The sequence below is a fragment of the Gallinula chloropus genome (genome assembly GCF_964237585.1).
Source record: "Gallinula chloropus genome assembly, chromosome: 6".
Taxonomy (NCBI): Eukaryota; Metazoa; Chordata; class Aves; order Gruiformes; family Rallidae; genus Gallinula; species Gallinula chloropus.
This window is the reverse complement of record NC_140091.1, coordinates 26,090,608-26,102,824: the sequence shown is the minus strand read 5'-3', so window position 1 is coordinate 26,102,824 and position 12,217 is coordinate 26,090,608. Positions and strand designations below refer to the sequence as shown.

General features: G+C 44.0%; 1 long non-coding RNA gene across 3 annotated transcripts in view; it reads right to left on the bottom strand.

Annotated features, from left to right (window-relative positions):
* LOC311193175 overlaps positions 1-12,217 on the bottom strand; it is a 156,421-nt gene that overhangs the window by 83,887 nt on the left and 60,317 nt on the right. For all 3 annotated transcript variants that reach the window (XR_014617374.1, XR_014617375.1, XR_014617376.1), the window contains exon 3: positions 5,439-5,500. This is a non-coding gene — a long non-coding RNA (uncharacterized lncRNA). The remainder of the gene's footprint in view (positions 1-5,438; positions 5,501-12,217) is intronic.

Here is a 12,217-nt window from a genome sequence, read left to right as displayed (position 1 = left end):
TTCCCCTCCCAAGGGGGTCTGATCTGCCTGCAGCTATAGACCATCCCTGAGCACACACCTTCCCCCACCAAAAGTTCAGAAGGAGGACGGATCCATAGGAAGTTTGATGCTGTAGATTAGAAAGTAATGTCATTACTATAATGATTGAAGACATGAGCATACTGCTGGCAGCAGGATTATTATTAGAATAGACAGAAATCAAAAATAGGCAGCTAGAACAATCAATTAACAGAAGGTCCTAGAGCCTGAATAAAGCTGGACCATTTGCATGAGATGGCAAAGAGAGACAGAACAATAAATGGATGAGAGAGAAGGCAGACTGGGAACCTTTGTTCTCCTACAAGTGGAACAGGAGAGGAATAGGAAAAAAACCCAATTATGTCATATGCAAAACTGGTAAAAGGAAATGCTCCATCGTCCAGTGTAGAACTGAGCGTGGAGCCCCTGTTCCCAGAATTGCCATGCAAAGGGCCAGGTGTGAAGAGGGAGCTGTAAGTTTGGTGTGCAGAGCATGCTGGGAGGGCTCTATGCTGTGCCCATCCCCTCTGTCCATGCCCCAGAACTAATGCTCCTTTCCTCCTGGCTAGTCCAGTGCTCTCCTATTTGGGGCAGCTTCCCTCCCCAGCACCCACTGCACTCCACCCAAAGCCCCTCTCCTGTCCTCATACTAAAGAACAGAGCATTTGGGGTTGGGAGCCTTTAAGAGAAGTTTAGAGGACTGAGAGTCAGGTCATAAGACTGCGTAATAGCTTCCTGCCTCCTCTCATGCTCATTTCCTCCCATCCTATACGTACATGTCATCTGAAGAGGAGGAAGAAAAAGCCATGCATGGACATTGAGGGCTGACCCCTCAAGCACTGTTCAGTTACTGGCCTGGAAAGCCTCGCTGGCAGCGAGAGCAGCAGGGCACAGGAAACCTCTGCTATTCATTTCATTAACAAATTCCATGCTCAAAGCTGAAAAAAACCCCATATTTTCTCATAAATGTCAGAAGACCCTGTGAGAGCAGCAAAGCAGTTCATTATCCAGCTAATAAAAAGCCTCATGTAAATAAACCCAGGAAAAACCACACACAGGCTCTTAGCTACTTCAGCTGAGCACACTGATAGATGGCCTTTACTACCACTTTGATATCTGAACCGCTTTGGCCATGTCTCTAAACTCCTAAAGAGCAAGCCTGCCTCAGAGGCATTCCTAAATAGCTTAGTGCTTACTGGGTTAGGGACTGTGTCCATACATCCTCTGACCTCCAAACCATGACTCAACCATGTGGCATTCACACACAAGGCTCTAGCTTGCTTAAAAATGCCAGTGCAGAATTTGAAAACATTCAAAGTTGTAGACCCTAATTTTGCGTGTCAAATACAGTCTCACCTGTGCTATTGAACCCCTGGTGGTCCCCAGGTGCTTTATCCTTAGGGTTGAGATGCATTGGCTGCTTTGTTACTAGATGTGATAGTTGGTTCAAATACCATCAATCAGCAAGCTCAGCTCGCACACTGATATCCAAAGGCTTGTCCATCCCTGAGTTTTATTCCATGTTTAACAGCTGGAGCATTACCCAGCTCTCATGATGTGGTACCATTAAATGTTTAAAGAGCAAAAGTCTGGAATAATTTATTACATGGTACAAGCGTTAAAAGCAGAAATACTGAGAACAAGAAATCGGCTCAGGAGTCATGGTGATTCATGGCCATACTTGTGGTCTGTGTTGCAGTTTTGGTTCCAGGAGATAGTGGATGATTAGATGTAAAGATGGAAGTGTGTCTTTCCTACTGCCTTTCAGATGTTTCTCTCGGACCTGCTGCCAAAGTCTAAAGGAATTCTAAACTCTGACAGGCAGGGGCTTTTCTGCTCATTTCATCACGTGTCCTATGTACACAGGCAGTACCACACACAGCCTCACAGGTATTGCAGAGAAACGATTTTCTTTTGCCAGAGGCTGAGCACCTGCCTCCGGTATCTCAAAACACTTTGGGTCCAGTTCCACTTTCCATACACAGGACGTTTCCATCACACCTTTCCCTTCCACGCTCTCGCTTCTCCCACATGATGAAATATTTGACTGCAGTACAAAGGCACAAAAAAAAGCAGGATAGTCTACTAAAGGTCACACGAGCTATTCTGATGCTCTCATTCATACCAGGACCTTTCACTGCTGCCTCCTGCACTGCCTCATTGCTTGGTATCTTTGCAAGACATCCAGTACAAGTACAGCTGGTGAGCACATACATGCACGTGTGTATTGGCTTAGCCCAGCAGCCAGAGGGGATGGGTTCTGTAGCTACAATGTCTTAGGTATATAAGGATATGAAGAATACCATGGGGTTTGTGATGAAGGAGGAATTCTTGCGTAGGAGAAGCCAAGCAACTCCACTTCCTCATGAAGTGAAATCAGTACAGCGCTCTGCCTTTGGCAGAATGAAAGGGATGACGTAGCAGCTGCGTTTTCACAAACAACATTTGTTAATAAAAACATCTGCCCTGTCTACGAGGGGTGTTTCAATAGCCCGGCTCTCAGGTGGACTCACCTGGGAAAGCCCTGGCACCAGCCCTCGTGCTTCACTCACGACAACCACTGCACTTGCCTTGTCTGGGAGAGCTCTGACAATGAAGATGCAGCAGCTGCTGTGGATGACTGATGGCAGTGGCTTGCCATCCTCACCATTAAATCCATTAAATGCCATCTCTTGGGCCCAGTTTGAACGTTCCTCCAATACAACATCTCATGCTTTTTTTCCCTGCCTACTATAGATCTGGAGAAAAAATTATCTTCCTCCCTACACATACTTATCTGCTGGTGTTTGCTTGAACACTGTTGTGGTGCTACTCAGCTTTTGCCTCTCACATGGAACAGACCCATTTAATTTCATTAACGAAAGGATCTATTTGAGACTCCCAGGAAGCGCAAGTTCCTATTCCACTTCAGAAAAAAATCATCAAGCTGAGTTCCTAGAGCACAGTTCTTTATTTCTAGTGATAATAAGAAGTGTGACGGGAGCTCAGGCTCCAGATCTTAGAATGAAGTTATTAGCTAAGAGGTCTTACTTCAAAATTAAACATCTTTGATCTGAAGTTAGAGACAGACTAAACATGGAAACCCAATCCAGTCCCATTCCTCTCTGCAGGGTCTACATTAGGCAGACTCAATGGAACTGTTTTGTTGACAAATTAGAAAAAAAAAAAAAAGAGGTACTAGAAGGAATCACTTGATGCTTTCTGCAACTATTTCTGGGTTCTTAATTGATAACACAACTCAGGAAAAATGCAGGTTGGTCGTCTCTGATGTCTGAAATGAGGCAGCTGCTCAGGAGGCAGGGGAAGCTCAGAGAGAGATCAGAAAATGCTGTCATTCCATTGCCTGCATATCCCAAAAGTTACACAATGCTTCCACCACTGCACCTCCCAGACAGTTTTCTCTTGAGACCTGGCTTGCTCCAGCCTTTCCCACATGGCGCCAGCTCCCTCTCCCAGAGCTGCCAGCCCTTCCACATCAATGCACTGGCCCCTCGAATGGACATTTTATCCTACTTACTCTATATGACTTGCCTTTTTAAAAAAATTTTTTACTTTTCTTAGAATCCAGCAGCATAGAGAGTTCAAGGCAACTTCTCGCCCCTCAGTTCTGTAAACAGTGAAATTGCTTGCTTGCAGAAGGGAAATGACATGGGAAATGCACAAGCCAGACATGGAGACAGACTCTCTTCAGACAGACACAGACACATTCAAAACACTTGGCTGCCAAACAGGAACACATTCCTCCTCAGAAGATGCAGACAGATCCTCATAATCTGGTTGCCTTTGGATTCATTCTTGCTTTAATTACAAAAGCACGTATTTCTGAAAAGTACGTGGTTTCTTGGCCAAATTCAAATGGTGGTTCCAGGGGCAGAGGGAGAAACCTGGTCAGTGCAGAAGCTGCAGAGGGAACCACCTGATCGATCACCCAGGAACATTCCTGCAGCTCCAAACAGGAGGCAAACTGAGCAGTTGTGGCTAGTGTAAGTTGGTCAGACTGACAAGTAACTGCAAAGAGTATTTAAATAGAAAGTATTCTCATTTCACATCATTTCCCAGGAAAATATGGAGGACCAGAGAAAAGTCTAGTAGTTGCTCATTGTCTACTGATAATTGGGGATTTATGGGTGCTTCTGAAATAGGAAGAACGCTCATGACACTTTACAATTATCAAGTGAGCAGAGGTATTTGTGAATGCTTGGGACAAACCTGCCCATACCTAAACCTTAGTTTGGGATTTCGTGTTGGACAGTTCCAATGAGATAAAACCTCAGGGATTGAAGTTTACAAATGTTGGTCTTCCCATACATACTTTTAAATAGTTTCACCTTTTCACAGTAGTACATGTGAAGAGCCACAGAGGGCTCCTGTGGCCCAGGGCACACAAACAGAAGTCCAGCAGATGAAATTCAAAATCAGTAAGTGCTATGGAATACAACTGGGAAAGGAAAAATGTGCCAGTAGATACACATGCTAATAATTACTAAAATTAACTGAGAATGGGAACCCAATGTCCTTGCACAGAGCACTCTGAAGACACGAACTCAGCACTCATGAGAGATGACAAAGCATTAGGATAATTCACTAAATTTTTAGTGAAGACACACCAGAGTTAGGCAAAGGGAAGGACTAGGTGAAAAAGCAAAGCTGAGTAGACATTAGGCAAAGAAGGATTTCGCACTTTGGAAACTTTACTAGAGGAGAAGCAGGCAGTAGGCAAACACACAGCTATAAATAGTAAGTAGAAAAGGATTATTTCTCAGTGTACAAAGTCTAGGGCCAGTCAATGACATTTTCAGGTAGCAAATTTCTAAGAAACGAGATAAATGTTTTGTCTTACTGCATATACAGTTACACAGACTGTGGAAGCTCCCATGGAAAACTACAAAGGCCAAAAATTACCATCAGGTTTGAAAAAGCACTGGACAACATAACACGGAGCCCCAAGATCTGTAAAGTTATGCCCATAAACACGATGCAACAAGCATAAACCAGAGATTGCTTAAAGTAAACCACAAATGCCACGCTCTCCTGAAAGCACTCCCCATCAGCTGCTCTCAGGGGGCAGGTGGGATTTGCTTTGACACATCACAGCAAGGGGGTTTGCAAAAGAGCCCTCTTCCTCCTCACAGCATGTTTTCTTATTTTTCTGCATTTGATAAATACATTTGGTCCTTCCCTTATTAAACATGGTTCTTCACCCAGCTTGAATTTTCACTTCCTCATGACTCCATTATGGCAAGAAAATACACCTGCCTCCCAAAGAAGGGAGGTGTCTCACACACATACACAAACCTGTTTTCCTAAGAACAGCTACTTCCACTAGAAAACACCTCTGGGGTTTTTGAAAGCTCTGACCAATATCTGAACATCAGTTTTCACTGTCCATACTGAAGAGTTAACACCATCTGGAATCTTACCTGGGAGGAGAGTATGGACCATTGGGTGTTGAGTATTCTGTTTCAGAGAGAGGCCATCAGATCTGAAAAAGAGAAGACAAAAAGAGCGATGGGAGCGTAAGCACAAGAGACCACACAAAGATACAGCACAAGAGACCACACAGAAATATGGCACAAGAGACCACACAGAAATACAGCATGAGCTCTTAGGTAGCTCATTATACTCACATGATGGGAAATGAGTTGCCTGCAAAAGATTAACATGATCACTGGGACATGAACAGCTGTGAGAACATGGAGCACCAAAAAGCTAATTTTCTGTGACTGAAGCCCAAATATTTTTCAGGATGTAAGTTGTGTTGCTCCAAATCCCATTTTGTAGGAACTGGAATGAGTGGTTTGTCTCACACAATCTGTCTTGTGAGGTAACAGAACCTGCAGAGGCAGGGGGATGTTTTGTGGACCAGTTCTCGCCTCACAGGGAGGTCCATCCTGCAAGCATCTGCAGGGCATTGGACTAGGGCCTCTGTCCTCCAAAAGTTGGAAGACTTGATCTCAAAGCAGCCGCTCTGCCAAACTGAACATTATGCTCAGGTGGGCCCTTGTTTGATAAGCCATGGGGACACTGTCCCTGCAAGGGCAGCCCCTCAGTCCATGGCCACCCTGAAAGTTGAGATCCTGTCCTTGTCAGAATAAGGCACAGAGACAGGCCAGCGGGGCCCTGCAGAGGCAGAGCGCCTTCTTGCTAAAGTCCTGTGTGAGGCCTCAGAAGACGGTCATTGCTCCATCAGCCCAGTTGGGGAGGGTCAAATGACCACTTGGGACCCTCATTCCCCACCAACTCATTTCCAGAACACACTGCAGCTCAACACCGAGTCTGTGCAAGATAGGCCAGGCCTCCCCAGAAGGGGTTGGCCAGGGACCATAAAAGATGCAGATTCAAGATATCTGGCATGCCCACCATCCAAGGACTACAACTTTATGGCAATCTACACCAGAACCCTGCTGTGGTGATATCTTCTCAGCTTTTCTCTCTTTCTCTCAATCTCTGCATCTCTCAACTTCTAACCTAATTCCTGGCACATAACTGTAACAGTACTTCCAGTTCAGCTAAGTTCTACTAATTGTAATGTGTTGCTCCAAATATAGAGTGTGGTGTGGTTTTGTTTGCAAGCTTTATAATTCTACTGGCGTGTAAGTAAAGTTGTGCTTTGCTTGGATGTTCTGGGTAACTACTGTTACTCCTGAGTACTGCACAAAGGAATATAGAAGCTAATCTCACCGATGTGGTTGTTAAAAGAGGTTAGCTAAGAGAAGGTTAATGTGGCCCCTGGGGCAGGTAGAAAAGGTTAATGCTACATGTATCCATCTGCTGGGATGGGACAAAAAGGTCTGAATCTCTCCAGTTTGCCCACCTGGTGGGATGTGACATAAATTATTCACTGTCAAACAGTAGATCACCCTGGGAACATCTGTCCAAGCAATAGGAACTTGGAGAAAACTTCAATTGAGAAGCGGGGCTAACAACTCATATGCCTTGCTGCCCACTCTTCAGTGGCTGGGCTGTCCCTCAGACAACCCCAACCTCAACTGTAATCCTGGGAAGGCAAGATTTCCTGTCTCTGTTACTCAAGGTCTAAAGAGTCCAAAACATTTGACAAGCCTTTACTATTTGTGTTCACAACATGGAGATGTTCGCTCTGGAGACAGAGGGATTAATATGAGTCACTGAACAGCAGAAGGAAGTCTTCAAAGGAAGGTGGAGCACCTCACTGTTTACTGCAGCCCAGGTCCCAGGGGCTGCTGTGAGACTGATGCACAAGCAAACTGGCTTTTACAGCTGCAGGAGTTTGGGCAAAATCTCAAACCACAGCATGGTTTCTTATGCGTGGGAGAAAGATGCCAGAATACTGTAGGTGCGTAAAGCACGCGAGTGAAATACTAGAAGTCTCACCTAGGTCTTCCATTCATAGGGGATATCGAGTTCCCACTGACAGGTCTACATGCAGGTTAAACTTTGTTTTCACAGTTGGGGAGCCATCTGACTTTGTGTCCGCTGCCTCCTGTTGCCCCAGAAGAACAGGGCCAGCCTGTTCAGGGCCACTTCCAATTCACTCTGCTCACCACAATAATTAATGACATTCACCCACTGCTAATAAGTGGACAAGGAGGGAAAACAGAGATGTCTTTTCACAGCAATCCTCAAATCAAATTGGCGCAGACACATGCCAACTCCAAGCCACCAGATCTCCAGAACACCGACCAGTGATGCTACAACACAACAGAAATTCTTCTACTACTAGGGCAGGCCCCAGTGAGATATGTGGCTCTTTGACACAGCTTCAATAGGAGCATTAGAATTTACAGTCTAAAATATGGAAGAAGCCTCAGATTCATTTTTAGGACTCCCTAAGCAGCTTGACTTTCTCTCTCAGAACCAGCGAAACGTAGGAGGATTGAAACTAGAGTTACACAGAAACTTAAAAGCACTGTGGGGTAGTTTTAGGACAGCTAAGATGTATTTCATTACACCTGCCACTACCAAAACAGAGAACTGTAATATCTCTTTTCCGAAAGGAAATCAGAGGAAGTTTTGGCATTATCTTGAGTAGGGTCACAATTTAACCTGCTTTGGCAGGGGGATTGGACTCGGTCTCTTGATGTCCCTTCTAACCCCTGCAATTCTGTGATTTCAGCCTGTGCAATCCAAGAAATAGACACAGAAAGCATACAAGTGGCAGATAATGATCAGGAGGCGATGCATTCATTGGAGTGGTTTGGTGTCTGCTGAGCATTTGCAGTTTTTGGTTTAGTCAGCTTTCTCCTTTAAAGAAGAAAAGCTGTGTTTCTTCTTGTGTTTGGACAGGACACTTTCACACAGAAACTGATGTTTCCACAAAACCAAGTTGTCATTTTTTTTTTTTTTAAATTACAAAATTTCAATTCTCTGTGAGGAAAATGATGAGGCAAATTTTTGGTCAGGTCACTTGTTTCTAATTGAATCTTTCACTTTGTTAAGCTGAGTTGCAGCTGTTTCATTTCCAGGCAATATCAGATAACACAGACCTACACTTCCCTTACAGGCTAAAAAAAGTTGCTCGGCTCTTTGGAGGCCTGCATTTCTTGTAATGTTAAATAGATTTCTAATTAAACCAAGCTGTGTGTGAGTTCTGCATTAGTCAGCAGCATTATACCCAGCTCAGAGGTACAGTCCCTCAAGGTGGACTATATCATGAGTTGAGCTGGCAGCTGCATGCTCAGGACCAGCAAGTCTCATGGGCTAATAGGCTCTTTGAAAAAACTGCACTCAAAAGTGAATTAGAAAAGAGCTAGTTTGTAGTTAAATAGTTAAATCAAACTGATATCTCCCCAGATTCAAATAAAGATCTCAATGTTTCTAAACACACTCTCTTTCCCGACACATTTCAGTCCAGCTAGAACATTTCAGAGTTTTGTTTAGATTTGGAAATTCTGAGGGTTTTTTCATTTTATTCTGGGATTTTGTAAGCCATTGTGATGGGCAACCAGACATCGACCAAACAAGGCACCTGAACCTCTTTGACCTTTGTCTAGAGAAAAGAATGAGAAATGTATCCTGGAATTAAGATTTCAAGGCAATCAACTTCTTTTTTTTTCCCCTTCCCCTTTTTAGTAGAAGTTCCAGGATTTATTTGTTCCAGTCACAGCTATAAGTGAAATGATTGCCTGTCTAGACAGGAATGCTGTGCTTCAGAGCAGCTACTTGTGAAGGCTCAGAAGCAGACCAAACCTCCTGCACAACCAATTCACCTGACTCTGCAATGTCCTTCTCTTCCAATGAATCACAGGAAGCTTTTTCCAGTTTGGACACACTTCTGCTGTCTTTTTTTGGACTAAAATCGGCAGGACTGCTGGGCTACATTGGTAAAGACTCCCAAAACTTTTTACTTTTACTTTTTCATTTTTCCTTCAAGAAAACAACGGAGTCTTTAAAGTCAACATTCACGTTCCTGTGGCTTTGCTCTCAGCAGGGGCATGATCTAAGGCTGAAGGGAGAGTGGAACAGCAGTGATGCCCATCTTCTGACTCCTCGGTGGCTAAACCACTTGCTGACAGTGACAGATCTGATCTCTCAGTGTGCCAGAGCCTGAAAAATCACCAGAGATTCTTTTACATGATGACAAATATTGAGACTCTAACCGTACAACTGCGAACTCAGAACTGTGCTAATTAGCCCAAGTTGGGAACGTGGCTTGTCCACTGTAGGACATACAGCCTGCTAAAGCCACACCTGCCCTTGCAGGCAAAATCAAATCATTCAGGCCTGTTGGCCTGAAACCAACAGGCCTGCTAGATTGCCCCATTTCAAGTGGTCAAGGATGCTGCAAACACAAAGCTAAACCATGAGGAAACAAGTGCCTGTGGTTTGGTTTGTTGGTCAGATGGTAGGTTGGGGGGCACACTGGAGAGCAGACACAGGTAACTCACCACCTCCCATGGAAATTGCAGAGCACTCTGTTCTAAGCCCAGAGAAGTCCCCCTTCAGACCCAGTGCTCAAGAGAAGAAAGGAATGTGTGATAGGACAAGAGCCAACAGGTGAAATTAGTCATGAGTTATTTTCCCTAGTCCCTCAATTCTTCCAGCTAAGTGGAAACACCACTGGGAATGGTGTCCCTTCAAAGGAAAACCTTGAGTCAGAAGAATTAAATAATTTCAATCTAATTCAAACTTTTGGATGTGATAGGTAACAACTGAATCAAAGGAAATCCTGCACATAAAGTTGTTAGGAAAATCCATCAGCCAGAGATCAAGGCCTTCCAGGCTATTCCCAGAACTACTTATTGTACAAACTCTTTTCCCTGCACCACCCACGTATTTTTCTGTGGCGGTGGTGTTCAGATGAGATGGGGTTGAACACAGGAGCTAAGCAACAAGCTGTGGTGTGAGAAGATGTGTCCCAACACTGCTACTCTCCCAGCCCAGGAGGCTGTAAGTGCCAAAGTTCTAGGTTGCCTTTGCAAGGACAACAACTCAACAAGGGTACAAGATGGGTAGAGAAAAATCAAACACACCTTCTGATATAAACCAAAAATAATTCAAACCGAAGGCATAATTATCCTGCTTGGACACAGTCCCTGCAGCCAAAGCAGTTACCACAGGGACCTCCCATAGCACAGGTTGACACGGGTCACTGCACCTATTTGCTCTGGAAAACCAGCCTGGTTGGAGGATGGGCGTTTGAGGCTACCCTTGATGTTTTGGGATGCTAGGGTTCACATAGAATTCTCAAAACGTGTCATTATAGTCCTTTGATCTTCCACACAAACCAATGAGAAGATGAGGCAGGTTTCAGCTCTTCTTCTTCCTTACCCCTTCTGAAAAACCTCAGTTGTGTCAGAATGAGTCACTGTGCCTGTGCCCGCTCATGTGTTTAAAAAAAAAAAAAGGAACAGATATTATTCTGTTCCATGTAGACATTGGGTAGAGTTCAATACTTGCAGGTTCTGAGGAGACATAATAAAAAGCATCAAATACCAATAGATTCTAAATGCTAGATAAGACCAAAGAGGTGAAGAGCAGGCTCTACAATCCAACAGTGCTCTTTCTGCCAATGCTGGCCTGACTGGTGGGCTCCAGCTCTATTTTGGGTACAGCCCATAACCCATATGCAGGACAGACTAAAGATACTTCTAAAGAAGCTAATCTTGCCCAAGAAAATCACCTCAAATCCTTACCACACCATAGTAGCCCTAAGGAATTAAAGGGTCATGGTCCTGTCTCCTATCTCTGACAAGATGAGCCATGGCAATTTCAGGTAGAAATAGCAGGAGCTGGATTTAACTGACCAGACCACGGCAGAAAGGGACAACAGCAGCATGTGCTCTGTAGACAAGCAGAATTAACTGCTCAGTCTGTTTGCTACTACTGTCTTTAAGGTTGGTAGTTAGCAGAAGCAGAGCTAGGATACAGAAGCAAGCCATCAAAACAGATTATTATCATTACAAGCCACTATTGAGCAGCAGAGCAACCAGAAAACATTACCTAAACCTCTGCAATGTTTGATTGAAGAATTGCAGAAGGAGAACCCAAGATCCTAAACACCCAACACCTGCCACTGATAACACAGACATTAAGGAGATGATGTGCCAAACATGGAAAGATATCTAGTGATGATGGGCAGGGAATTTGAGCAGAACATAAACAAAATACTACATTAAGTGAGGCAGAAACTAGTGGAAGACTGTACCATTTATTTCTAATATCTGTGGGGTTTTGCCAAATAGGTAGGGAAGACTCTGCATTACCAGCTCCAGTGAGTTCATCACGAAGTTTACTATGTCTGAAATGACAACACACAATCTAAAAGACCAGACATCAAAACAAAGTAAAAATTTCCAAATGCATTATTAAAAGAAGGAAATAGTTTTTTTTTTTAAGGAAATCCCATGGCTTTAGGGTCCATAAAATATTATTATTTTCATCCATGAATTTCTCTATTCACACCCCACAGAAAACCCACAGATTTTGCTCCTAATTGTTGAAAAAGAGAGAAAGCTGCTAATATTCTTCTCCAAGGCCTAGGTCAGAGAAGCTGACCTGAAGGACTGCGAACAGAGACTTGCACAGAGAAAAGTTCTTGGACAAAAACAGTCTTAAGGATCTTAACAGCTATATAGTTTCTCATGGGAATCTTAAGAAGAAGAGGCAGCTGAGAGGAGGTGGACAGAGGGTGGACAAGTTAACAGGAACCAGCCTACAGTTTGTCTGGAAACACTTAGAAAATGAAACAAGCAGAAAAACAAACAGCACGAGATCTCAA